This window comes from Solenopsis invicta, chromosome 15, assembly GCF_016802725.1.
Source record: "Solenopsis invicta isolate M01_SB chromosome 15, UNIL_Sinv_3.0, whole genome shotgun sequence".
Classification (NCBI taxonomy): Eukaryota; Metazoa; Arthropoda; class Insecta; order Hymenoptera; family Formicidae; genus Solenopsis; species Solenopsis invicta.
The window spans coordinates 2,847,095-2,861,144 of NC_052678.1; the positions used below are offsets into that span (position 1 = coordinate 2,847,095).

General features: G+C 32.6%; 1 protein-coding gene across 1 annotated transcript in view; it reads right to left on the reverse strand.

The window, feature by feature from the left end:
* LOC105200666 overlaps window positions 1–12,727 on the reverse strand; it is a 352,642-nt gene extending 339,915 nt beyond the window's left edge. Inside the window, exon 1 of the mRNA XM_026137093.2 lies at window positions 12,422–12,727. The gene's annotated coding sequence lies outside the window, so the exon portion shown is untranslated. The remainder of the gene's footprint in view (window positions 1–12,421) is intronic.
* Window positions 12,728–14,050: the final 1,323 nt, after the last annotated feature.

The following is a 14,050-nucleotide window of genomic DNA, read 5'->3' on the forward strand; positions in this document are numbered from 1 at the left end:
TTTGACATAAATATAGAAGATAAATGTAGAACTATAGATTTGCCATGCTATATTTAAAATTATATATCCAAATAACTTATACATAAGATATATCTCATCACGACATTGTATTGTTTTTAATTTTCTTGTTGAGATTTTTTCTATTTAAATTGTTTAAACATTTTTTTTATTTATCTGATTTTTTATTTATAATTAGTGATTCAAAAAAACCCTTGGGTCTTTTGTATTAAACTGTTATATATTATTATTTTGCTTATAGTTAATAACAGGATAAAAATTGAAAGGGTAGTAACTTAAAATCGCTTATGATTCAAAATGGAAAGACATGGGTAAAATATTTTTCATAGTTCTACATTTACGCCAAATTTGAAAAAAAAATCGGAAAGTTACACTTTAGTAGGTTTACTTGCTGTTTGTTTTAACAAATCTTTTTTCCCGTGTGGCATTATTGCGACATAAAACGGGCAACAAACGTCATTGGCTCTTTTGCCCACTAACAGTCTTTTTCTACATCAAAAATCGCAGATGAAACATTGTATTGTGTATTGTTGAATTCAACAAGAGCGCAGAGAACAATATCACGTTTTTTCCCGTAGAAAGCATGCAAAATTCGTCTAGCTGTCTAAAGATAAAAAATGAAAAAATTCTACAGTAGAAAAAATAATGAGACCACCGGCGAGACGCGACGATGGGTAATTAACGGTATCTATTTAGTCGCGTGAAATGGTTCAGCGTTCCGTCATGTTTGCACGCTGTCATTATTTGACAGACGGCTCGCCACAAGCGTACCGCGAATTGACTCGTGCGTGGCAATAATTTACGTTTGGAGCGACAGGTCAATTTAGTAGCACGAGACGAATCTGCTTAGTTCATCGAACAAGGCCATTTACTTCCTTCGCAGGCTGTCAGTAAAACGTTTAATATTTTTATTGATATTTTAGTGATTATACTATCATAAATTGTTTTTCGAAATTATTCGTTATTATTCTTTATTCTCTCTTTCTCTTCCTCTCAATTATTATAAAACATTCTCTTTAATTAATTTTTGTCCGTGGTTGCATTTATAAACAATGTGCTGATGTAATTTTATCATATTTAATTAAAATTAAAAAAAAAAATAAATCAGGCTTTGAGATAATAAATTAAATAAGAAATAAAATAGCCTTTGGTGTCAACGCGGTACAAGGAATATAATTAAATTAATGTAATGTTTATTAAGATAATTAAACAAACAAAATAAACCGTGTAATAGCATTACACGGAAAGAACAATTTTACTGCAGGATCTAAAAATTTAACTAGATACAGATCAGAAAATAATTTTATGTTGTCCATAAAATAATTATGCAAAATGTCAAAGCATATTATAATAATGTTGCTACAAACAGTTTTGACATTCTAGCAGCTAAATTAAACATACATATTTTTTAAATGGTTCAACATAATTATTTTCAAATCTGTATTTCAGCAAAATTGTTCTTTCTGTCACTGATACTCACGTACATAAAGCACAAAAAAACTGCAAGAAGACAGCAGTCCTTATATGGGACAATAATGCAACAAAGAGCTCTTTGCGATACTAGTAATATTAAATATTTTGGTATACCCTGCATATTAATCTGCCGCAAACTTCCTAACTCACTGAAACTCAAAGTCATCCCGCGATGACTTGTTTCGTAAGTATCCCTCGTCCGAGACAAATTGAATCAGTTTCCGCTTGGCGAACATTGTCTTCTCACGTTGACCTATTTAAGCGCGGTAATCTAACACGGTGAGTACATCGACTGATATCTCAATCTCCAAGAAACTTTCAAGGAAATATATATATATATCGGCGTCATTTTTAGATGCAATAATATCCTCTCACACCGTTCTTGTATATATTGATGCGCTCTAATAAATTATTTATCCGTTCTTTGTTCAGAAAAAAATAGACTGACTGATTCAGCAAATCTATAGCTTGCTTGCTGCGCGAGTTCGACATTTATAACTAACGAGATCTGATAATTCAACAGAGAAATAATGTTTCAAAGCAATGAATAAATTGTCAAAGCAATAAATTCTTCGCTACAATGAAAATCGCTAATATAACAAGTTTTTCTTTATTATAGCAGCAAAAATATGCGGCATCTTAGCTAGTATGTTTTATTAAAAATTTAAATCTGTATATATTCAATTGATTTTCGCAGAGTTGTATTAATAAATTTGCTGTGTGCAATTTTAGCGAATGTTAGTTATAATTATAGATCTGCTAAATCAGTGAGATTCATAGTTATTTTAAGAAATTTATTTTTGCATTTATTTACGTTCTAATTTTTCAGCAGATATCGAAAACGATTTGTGCTTCAATTTTTTTTATAATTGTTAGCAAAGTTTGGTAATAGCTACCAGATGTTGAGTGAAACAATGCCAATTAAATATTTGGTTAATAAGCAAATTATCTAACTTAATCTTTAGAGGTTATTCACTTTTTTCAGTGTATTAAACGCAGATTAAAACAGAGTTTCCTAATAATAATCAAACTTTCAAAATAATTTCAAATAATGCTTAATTAATATGCACTGTAAAAAAATTCAGTAAATTTACACATAATTGATATAAAAATTATACCCGATTAGCTTTGCAAATATAAAAAAAAGTTGTGTAATTTTACAAGAAATTAGATTTTCTTTTATTGATTTAAATAGATCTTAATTATTTTATACGGAAAATTACGTACATAATAGAATATTTTAAATATTATATGTAATTATTTAAATTTTTGTAACATTACATAATACAACAATAATATTCCATATATCGCTGTGAAATATAATGCGATCAACGTTCACCGTGCACGAGTGAAAATTCTGTTCTTCCCAGCACTGTGTACGGTGGAAGAGGGGCACACAGTAGTCATTCTATTGTTTACAACATGATAGAGCGACAATATTTGAATATATAATAATACAATTGCAAAACATATTTGTTCATTATCATTTGTATAATTTTCCATATATATTGCAAATTTACTTCTGCAATCTGTTTAATTACAAATTACGAAATTATTTTTACTCTTGTACATTGTAAATTTACAAACGCGTGGAAATTTATAATTATTATAGTGGATCTCAAAATTACTCACTATAGTAGGTGTAACTTTACACAAAATATTTTACAAATATAATTAACGAAAAGTATAATTAACTAATCATATTTGTTACACTAGCACAACAAATTCGTTATCACAGCCAGCCAATTTTTTGTGAAAATCAATCGAACACAGAAAAAATAATTTTATGTTGGATTATCAAAATTTTTCTGTAAAACATTCTGTAAGCATGATAATACTGCTGCAAAAAGTTTTGACATTCTAGTAACCAAGTTAAACGTCCAATACAATTTAAATAATTTAACATAATTATATTCAGATTTGTATTTCAGTAAAATTGTTCTTTCCGTGAACTTATGGATCAAAATTTTTAGCAAAGCACTATATAGCTAACACGGCGTATATTTTTGCTACTGTAATGAAGATAACTCATGAGATTAGCAATTTTCGTTACAGCAAAGAATTTGTTTAATGAGCATATTGATAACTACTTTCGAACGTAATTTCTTCGTTAGACAGTCGAATCTCCTTTGCGAAGCGAACTTTGCTAAATCGCCCAATTTATTTTTTCCTGTAATTCTTAGTAATTAGTAGCAAACGTAATAATAATAATCAAACAATTACTAACTATTATATTTATATCAACTGAATAATCAAAACTAATTCGAGCTTAGTAATAGCTAGACTTTATCTAGACTTTATTATTATTTCTCTTTTATCATCCGTGCTTTCGCCCGCTTAGCTAAGAGTTAGAGAACCGAATCGTTGCCGGCGACGCGAGAAAATGGCATCCTTCAGTGCGAAATTCAGGCCGATCGTGGGCGCGTGGCTTTTGACTTTTTAAAAATCGGGTCGCGGCGGCACGTCGAGCGTATCGCCGTCAGCGACGTGGAGAAGTCGGGAAAGCGTGCGAGGTCGATATATCGAGACGAGATTACTGATGTAAGAACACTTTTCTCCCCCGTCAAGCCCGCCGAGACGCGCGAGCGTCGGCGAACGTGGCCATTAGCCGTGCTCCGCTTCGTACATATCGAGTACCTGTCGCTGGCTCGGAGGATTCAATTTTCGCGTTTCGGGCGAGATCAATTGAGCGAGCGGGAACGGAGGAACGTCATCCAAAAGCGTTCCCTTTTTTTCCTTCCTTTTCTCCCGCCCCCTTTCCTCCCAAAATTGTCCCCGGGATAATTCGACAACTTTTCCATCTGCAACGCGATACGATTTTCCTCCCCCTCGCGAATGGTTAGTAGCGCCGATGGAAAAGCTGACGCGCGATTTGCAACAATGTACGGCTTTAATCCGACAAAGCACTGTCGCCCATCTGCGCGTCGTCGATCGAGAGATAAAATACGTGCTCTTTTTGCGATCGTCCGCCAATGACGGCGCGTTGCGTTTACAACGATGTGTTTATTTAAATTACAACATATCGGTAGGTGAAAAGAATAGTTTTGCTGAAGTATGTAAAATTTAGAGTACATGTAGATTATGAAAATAGTTATAGTTAGTTCATCAAAATTATTATGTACGACGCTTCAATGTGAAGATAATGTTGCAAGAAATTTTTACATTTCAGTAACCAGATTGAGCGTTCAGTGTAAGTTATTTGGAAGGCTAATATAATTATTTTCAAAACTGTGTCTACATAATAAAAAAATGCATTTTATACTGTTAAAATCGGTCCTTATTAAAATTTTGGAATTTTTGAGATACCCAAGTGTTAATTTAGCATAACGTGATTTTATTATATTATTCGTATATTTTTAAATTAATGTTTAACATTTTTGAGTATTAAAATAACACGATTTATAAGTAGATGAATGAAAAATAAGAAAATGTACATAATGTTAAAACTTATAAGTTTTAGAACAAATAAATTGTACATGATAATTTAACATATTATAAATGTTAATCGCACTGAAAAAAAACATGTTTCCACAATTTGCTTCCAATCGTAGCGTTCCATTTATTGTGAAAATTTTGTGCACAATATTAGAGTGTTGTTTTCTAACGCTAATTTATCTTATGTTAAACTAACATAAAAAAACATATAAAATATTTGAATTTTAACGCAAAAGTTTGTACTTGTGATAAATTGATTCATTTTTTATATATAGCATTGTTTATATGACTTCTACTTTCTTGTTATCCTTCTCGATCAGTTCTTATTGCTGGCTTTGCTGTCGAGGTCTCCAGTTTTCTCTTAAATCTCTTCACATTTCTCACAATCAGTGTTAAAATAAAACAATTTTTTGGCTAAGTGAACAAATAAATAAAAATAATGTAATTTGAAGACATAAGTCCTAAGATAAGTGAAGAAATTTTACACGTTAATTAAAAATATTGTAAATGTCATTTTTCTGAAAAGTATGCTTCTACAGTTTGTTTCCAATTGTCAAAATATTACGTTTCTTGCGATAATGTTTTGCATGTTGGTGTTATTTTCTAACAAAAATTCATCTTGTGTTAAATTAACATAAAAATTTTAATAGAAGCTATGAGACATGTAAGACGTGTGAACTTTAAAACAAAATTTTCTTATAAAAAATTGAGTTACTTTTCTTATATAGCACTGTTTATATCTATTTCCTTGTTTCCTTCCTCGATCAGTTCTTATTGTGCGCTTTGCTGCGTGTCGAGATCTCCAATTTTCTCTGCAGTCTTTTCACATTTCTTAGTATTAAAATAACACAATTTACGAATAAGTGAACGAATAACAGAAATAAAATAATGCTGATAATTTCAAAATATGTGTTTGTAAATTCTCGAAAAAATAAAGTATACATGTTAATTTACAATTTATATTACAAATGTTAATTTTACTGAAGAAAGGATAGAAAAATTTCACTAAAATATCTAAATATTTAGATACGAATTCGAAAATAATTTTATTCGACCATCAAAATAATTTGAACACATGTTCAAGCAATGCTGCAAAAAGTTTTGACATTCCAACCAGTTTGAATGATCCAACATAATTTTAATGACCTAATAAAATTATTTTCAGATATGCATCCAGCTAAATTATTGGATACTTCAACAAAACCGTTCTTTTCGTGTACGCTTCCACAATTTGCTTCTAAGTTATTTCAAAATTTTTATATTTTTTATAATACTTATCTTGTACTAAACTAACACAAAAATTTGAATGGATTTAAAATGCGTAAAAAGTTTAACACAAAACTTTTTACTGTGTCGCTAAATTTTTTTGTCAGCAAAACCGTTCTTTCCGTGTACATATTTATGTTCTCCGGATAAAGAAGAATAACGAGCGTCTGCTTGATCCCGAATATAAGTTAGACAATTTGTTACCTTTAATAGCGTACAATTTTTAGATAACGCGCGCTCGCTCGGAATACGTGTGCGCCGTTCGTTGTGCGCGCACTACGTAAACTAAAAAAACGCACCTTTGTGTCCCGCGCGATTCACCGTTTGAAAAGTCCGTATGGAAAACGTCGTTGTGCACATGACAGGACGTGCTGCGGGAAAAGCGCATGGACGAAATGCACCGTTCGCGCGTGAACCGCGCATGTATCATTTGGAATATCTTGACGTTATTTGGAAACATACGCAAACAAATACGCTACGTGTACCTCAAAATTTCACCGAGACACTTTACAACTATTCTAAAACTGTTTGATCTGTAAGCAAGAGAGAATCTTAAACAAAATATTATTTAATATTAATAAAAATTATATATCTACTCTTGATAATATTATAAGAATATTATATGAATATTGTATTAAGAGTAAATAATATTTTAAATTATTAGCTTTTAAATGTAATAATTATTATATATTTTATGCATAATAATTCACATTAATTTTTGAAAAAAAAAAATATTTGTAGAACATTTTTATAATATTCCACGGATATTCAAATAATATACCACAAATATTATACAGAGCGGACATATAAAATTAATATAATATTCTTGTAATATTAAAGAATACATTCGCGGAATATCTTAATATTTTAATTTTATTTTAATTTTTAATAATATTCGTGTAATATTCTAGGAATATTATAGCGCTTATAGAGAGATAGCGATAGAAAAAGTTACAAAAATATAAAAGTAAAAAAAAATAAGCCGTTGCCGGGCCATCGTCAGATGTACAAACTGCGAGACACTGCGTCGACGTCGGGACGTCGTGCAACTTTCGTCTCTCAATAAATATTTAATGCCGCCATAAAGTCCACGAATTGTGAACCGCGCGGATAAATAATACCGCGCGCTTCGCGACGGTCCAGGACGTTATAAATCGCGTCCAAGGATCTTGATGAAAACGGAGTATTTTTCACGTATTACGGTCGTTGCCCCGGGAAGTTCCCGAATTAGATCGGGAGATGAAATTAACGACACGATCGACACTGTGGTAGAAATAAAATTTGAACAATTCGCCCGAGGCCGAGAGAGCGTCGTTAATTTAAGATGCACCATTAATCATTCAACGCAGGGGTTGAAAGGTCGATCCGCGAATTGAACACGTGTGCCGCGCAGATCGTTGCGTAATCGTCGAGCGAATCGGAATATTAACGACAATTCCGGGGCGGATTAACGCAGCGTACGTTTTTACGCGTCAAGAGTCGAGAAGCGTCGTCGCAGGTGCGAAGAGGGTCGCCGGAGCCGGCGCGCGCGGAACCGTAGAGGGGCGGCCGGTGGCGGTGGTGGGTTTCGCGGCGGTCGTGGCGCGATGGTTGGATGGTGCCGGTGCATCGAGAGGGATCAATGAACAAGTTCAATAACCTTAAATCCACTTGACGGCGGACTATCCGTCGGAGTACGACTGACTGCGTCGCTTCAACAACCAAAATAGATATTCATTTTCCAAGAGTGCTATTTTCCCAGTCCCAGACACAAATCCAATACCGCTGATTTAAGTGCCCTCCCCCTCCCCCTTTATCCCCCTTTGCCCCCCCTCTCCTTTTCCTTGTTCCGTTAAGGTCAAAGACCTTATATTGGCGTGTGCTCTCGTAATTTCTCGCGTGCATCCCGAGACTCGGGCGCGCGCCCGTATAAGCGAACATAATTACGAGATCTCTCGGTAGTCTCGTTCATCGTTTCTTCCATCCTCGTCGCTTCGTTAACGCTGTCACGCGCGATAATCCACCGTCACGATAACCGTCGAGAGTCGGGCGTGCAACCGATGCGATGCCAGCAACGCCCAAATCGATCGTGACATTAACGACACGAATGAATTATGTGTCAATCGTGCCCGTGAATGTATTTCGCGTGTGTCCTCTGGAACTAGTTCAAGTGTCCCCTCGGCATCGTAGGAACCATCGAAACCCTTTAACAGTTCTCATACACTGAGAAAAAACATGTTAACCTGAAGAAAAAATTGTCAACTTGATTAAAAATTTCTTCAGTTCGAGTATTTATGTACTTAAGTATATAAATAACTTGGCCTGAAGAAGATTTCAATTAAGTGAACTTTAATCGAGTTGAAGAATCTAGTTAAGTTTTAGCAATTTATTTTCTCAGTGTACTAAAATACCGTAGAATTAACGTGCTCCTTTAAATGTGCTGTTTAATCATAAGAAAAAATTGAGAAGAAAAAATAAGAATAAATGTGGGGCTTGGGATAATAGAAGAGAGGTAGAACGAAGCATCAAACCTGTATGCATTGTATGAACATGAGGATCCGCCGCGCTATTGCCATTTTGAAGGAGATTTGCTTATTAAATATCGATCTTGATCATGACGACGAAAATATTCCCAATTATCAGAAAACTATTAGTTATTTAATAAATGTTGTATACTTGTAAAAGTGATAAAAATTAACACGAATAAACCGTAATGCCGAATAAGCATCTGACAAAAAAGTGTGTGTTAAATATTGAATTTTTAAAAGTAAATATAAATAATAATATATTATAATTAATAATAATATATAATAATAATTTATAATAATAATATAAATTGAAACTATAATTACATACAAAAGAAAGGACTTTATAAACGGAACAATATAACTACGCTAAGAAAAAAGTGATTAATATTTGTGACTATAGTTGCATGATAATTAAAAATAATTATGGGTAGCATTTTTATACCCATACAGCATTGAAATTTTTCAAAGATTTTTCCTTTGAATATAATAAATTTAAACATTTTTTGAAGTAAATTTTTTTTAATTTAAAATACTTTAGAAATATCGTTTAAATTTAACATATTTATAAAATTATACAAGAATTAAAAAGTTACAATAAAAATGATACATAAATTATAATTAGTATGTTTGTTTTACGTTTTTATTCATTATTTGCAATCTGATTAACATAATAATAAATATAAATAATTTTTTCAAATATTCTGAAAACAAATGAATAATACATATAAAACAATATTTTATTTGCGTAACAGTCTTGCATTCCCACCACATAAACTTAGGACACACAGAGAACAAGCGGACTTCGAAAATATTCACTCGTCCAATCTACGAAAATAACACATCGTGAGAGTGGGACTTAAAAAATTTTCGCTTGTATGTTAACATACCCAAACAGAAAATATACAATTTTAAAAACTCCAATTTGAAAATTAGATTTCTAAAAACTAGATTTTAAAATTAGGTTTTAGAAACACTTCTGTTGCAACATTTTATGTGACATTTTGCAGAATCCTTTCAGAAGTGTACACATAAAATGTGAAAGGTTGAAACCTTTCTGAAAGCTCTCTGAAACAATTGATGCTATATGAGTAGATATCAAATATCACTGCTATAATGTTAATAACAATAATCTTATTTTTATAGTTCTACCGATTGTTAAGTTTTACTGTAAATGATGATAACTTCAAATATAATATAGTAAAATATCAAGATATGGACATTTAAATAAACAGAAATATTTTTATGTAATAAATGCCATCATAATTATAGTAAAACAAAACAATTACAAATATATGATTAGCACTGAAAATAATTATGAATTATAACATCTGCAATCATTTTTTTCTCCCAGTATGCTTATATATCCAAGAAAAAGTATTTAACTTGAGCAAATTTTTCAAATTAAATAAATTTTTGCAGTAAAGTATTTATGTATTAAAATTAAATACATATAAATACTTACACTGAAGAAAATTAATAAGGTTGAAAAATGTAGTCAAATAAGTTTTTTCTACAGTGTAGCTCATTAGAATTAGTTGCAATTACTGTAATTTAATTATAATTCACAATTATTTTAAGTGCTAACTATATTTATAATTGTTATAATTATGCCAGTTATAACTGTAATTACTATCGCTACTAAACAAGTGAATAAAAAATTAAAAGAATAGTTATAACTAAATGTTCATTATAATTGTGATTGTATTTATTTATGCACTATATAAAAATATTTATTATTGCCAATAATATCTACTTTAATATTTGAAATTATCATAATTTATAGAAAAATTTTTATTAATACTTGATAGAACTATTTAGCATAAATTTATTTATTACTGACATTATAGCAGTAAGAACATAAAAATGGAACTTCTCACCATGATGATTTTATCATGCAATTATAATCACAAGTATCCAATAATTTTTTCTCGGTGAAGAGAAAAAAAATCAAGTCACGTTTGTTTTTCAATGTAGAGGATCGTCATCAAACACACCTGAATATAAACCTCTCTTATTAAGCACCTCGTCAAGCCGCGACGTCTTATCGGACAGACTGAGCTGCGTCTTGAGCTGCGACGTGCAACAGCGAAAATGTACGTCTTCAAAACACGGCGAAACTTTACAGCGACAGCTGATACCGCTTTTCCGACCTCATGCATACTTTATATCTTCTAACGGTGTTTGGGGCGTCGCGAAGCTCACGTAAATCGGTATGGAACGTGACGTTCGCGCGAGAATGCGCCTGTCATATTTAACGTGATAACAAAATGAGCGGGCAGCGGCGTCCGAAAAGGGTAGAAACTGTAATAACGCGTGTTTTTGCAATTTCAACGAATTAACGCGTGCAGCGTATTATATTTGCTCGTTGCTGCGACGACCGCAACGTAATTGTATTTATCGCCCCGTCGTCTCTTTGTTAGCGAACCAATCGTTTCGTTGTATCGCTAACGAGTGCAACGTACGGCTGGCAGTAAGAGGTTTGCGGTATTTTTTTTAATAGAATTTACAAAATACATTATCGCGCTCCCGTGTGTAAAAGTTCTTTAGTCGCCCTCTGTTGCCCTCTGTCATCAATGTTTTTAAAGATAAACTATCATTATATCACATTTAATTAATCACAGAGCGATGTTATTTAACATAACAGAGATTTAATTTACATTGCGAATTATTTTCCAGGACATGTTGCGTCACTGGTCATTGAATGAAATAAATAATTTTTGTAAAAGAGAAAGTTAATATCCGCGGTGAATGTAATAATGCGCGTAATGAATACTTAATTCATAATTAATACGCTGACAGAAAAATTTCTAAACTTTAATAAATATTTCTGTGCCTTGGTGCTAAGAGGGTCAAAATTACCAAATTCGAGTTATATACGTTAATGAACACTAAATGAGAGCCACTATTATTGTATTGGGATTTACTCGAATTTGACAATTTTTGGACATTGGCCTTTTTAACACTAAAGTACAGATTTATTCAAATAACTAATGAAATGTTTACTTACGATACATAAATATTTGCTCTATAAGAAAAAATGATACTTAAATTAATGGTTCTTGCACTAAATAAATATACTCTCTAAAGCTGAATCACTGATTATCAGTGAATGATTCTGATCATCAGATCCAAGTATGCCACTATCTTTAAAATTTCTACAAGATATCTTGTCATACTTGAGACGCATTTCTTTGAAAAGTTGCGAAAAGACAGCTCTTAGCGATCTAAAAGATATCTTATACAACAATTTGAAATATCATTTCAGACATTTGAATATTGTCTTGAAGATATCTTTTAGGAATCTAAAAGACATCTTATGCGACGAGTATCTTAAAAACCTCTTTCAGGATGTCTCTTAACATCTTCTAGAAATATCTTGAAGATATCTACAAGACCTCGATGTTTTCTGGATGGTAATCAGCGATTATCATTTATTGTGTCTTTATTATTGTTTATAAGTGTATTTATTAATACACTGACTAATAAACTTTTCAATGATTATCAGTATCTTGTCATTGATTTTTAGATCAAGATAATCACAGATTTATCAGTCAAGTATATCACTGGTAATTGTGGTTATCCACTAATTGAGATTTAAAGAGTATATTTACATTAAGTAAATATTTTATTAGTGCCAGTCAAATAAATATTTATTAAACTTTAGTAATTTTTAAACTTTTGTCTTTCCTACGGTGTTCTTTGCAAATAGAAGACGGACTTACCTTATGCAGAATGATTCAGGATATCGAACACTCCAATTTATAGCACCAAACCGATCACAGATTTGCACATGAAAATTCCAGGATCGATTTACACATGGACGAATCTACCCGATCTACCTGGTTCCACACGCGCGAGATCGCATATGTGATTCCGCGAACGCAAACGAAACTCGCGAACGATCGGCGAACCGATTACGATTCCTCTCGGGTTTTTTTTTTTTCTCCCTCTTCGCCACGATTGTCCTCGCAGCAGCGGAACCGAGCGGGCCAATCAAAATTTCGGCACGATCACGGCGAGCACCGCTCGCGAACTGAATATTCTCACGGGGGTGGAAGCGTCAAGTGGAAGTGAACCACGGCTGGAGAGGGTAAATGGGGCAAGAGGGGTCGGGAGAATGCGCGCGTAGGAGAGAAGCGGCGGGACCGGTGCGAGCGGTGGTCGGTGATGTTGCGAGGGGGTTGGACGATGCTATTTGCCGCGCGCAGAGATCGCCGGGTTAGTCGAATAGTTAAGCTTCACGTATCACTGATAAATTTAATTTTTTGTTTCACGCGAATTTTTCGAATAGCCAAAAGCGGTTTTGCAGCCGAACGCCCGTGTCGCAAATCGTAACAAAATTCGCCGAAATTCATACGCTATCGACAAAAACGTGGGACTGTGAAAAATTGTGAGTATATTTTAAACGAATGGTAGAGATCTAAAAAGGTTTTCATAATGCTCTAGAACTATCAAAGAAACGGCGCAAACTCTCGTTTTAGGCTGGTGCGAAAATAATGGCGGTTTTTGTTATTTAAACTTTAATGCTTCTTTCAGAATAGACGTTTATTTAACTATATTTATTTAATATACAATTTTAATGCAATTTTAATTCGATCTACTGATACATGCTAATGATATGTTATCACTAATTTTGTTTATTCTAAGTTTGAGTTAGAAATGGAAAAAAAGGACGGCTGCGACCCTCCTCATGTTCAAGATTCTCATCTTCGTTATGAAATTTTTGGAACCAATGCTGAGCTATAGGTTCGTTGATCTCCTGGCCAAATGCTTGGTTGATATTGCGAGCAGTTTCCGCTGCTTTACATTCCATCGACCTTGTTTGAATTTAGACAATAAGGTGGTTTCAATGCTTCTTTCTATCATTAATTTGGCACAGCCGAAAATAAACAAGAAAAAACAGGGAACACAAATCATTAGCATAAGTTAATAGAGTTAATTTCACGCTTTAAAGTGATGTATTACATAAATATAGTTAAATAAAAATTTAACCCAAAATAAGCACGAAAATTTAAAATAACAAAAGCCGTAATTATTTTCACTAAATATATTTAAATCAAATTTCAGAATAAAAATGTTTGAATTTCAATATTACGAAAGTATTTAAAATTAAATAGCAAAGCAAATTGGCATCTAATAAAATTTTATTTAACTCTTAATTGGTCACGTAAGGTCAATGTGCTTCCGATTGACATTCCTTCGTTATTTATATTAACTTTGTTTGTTTTATTTGTTCCTTTTAGCACTTTTTAGCAGCCGAAACGAGACGAGATGTAAACGTTGGAGAGTGAAAGAACGACGAAGCTAAATATACAAAACGAACGGACTTGCGCGATCAATTAACCCTTTGT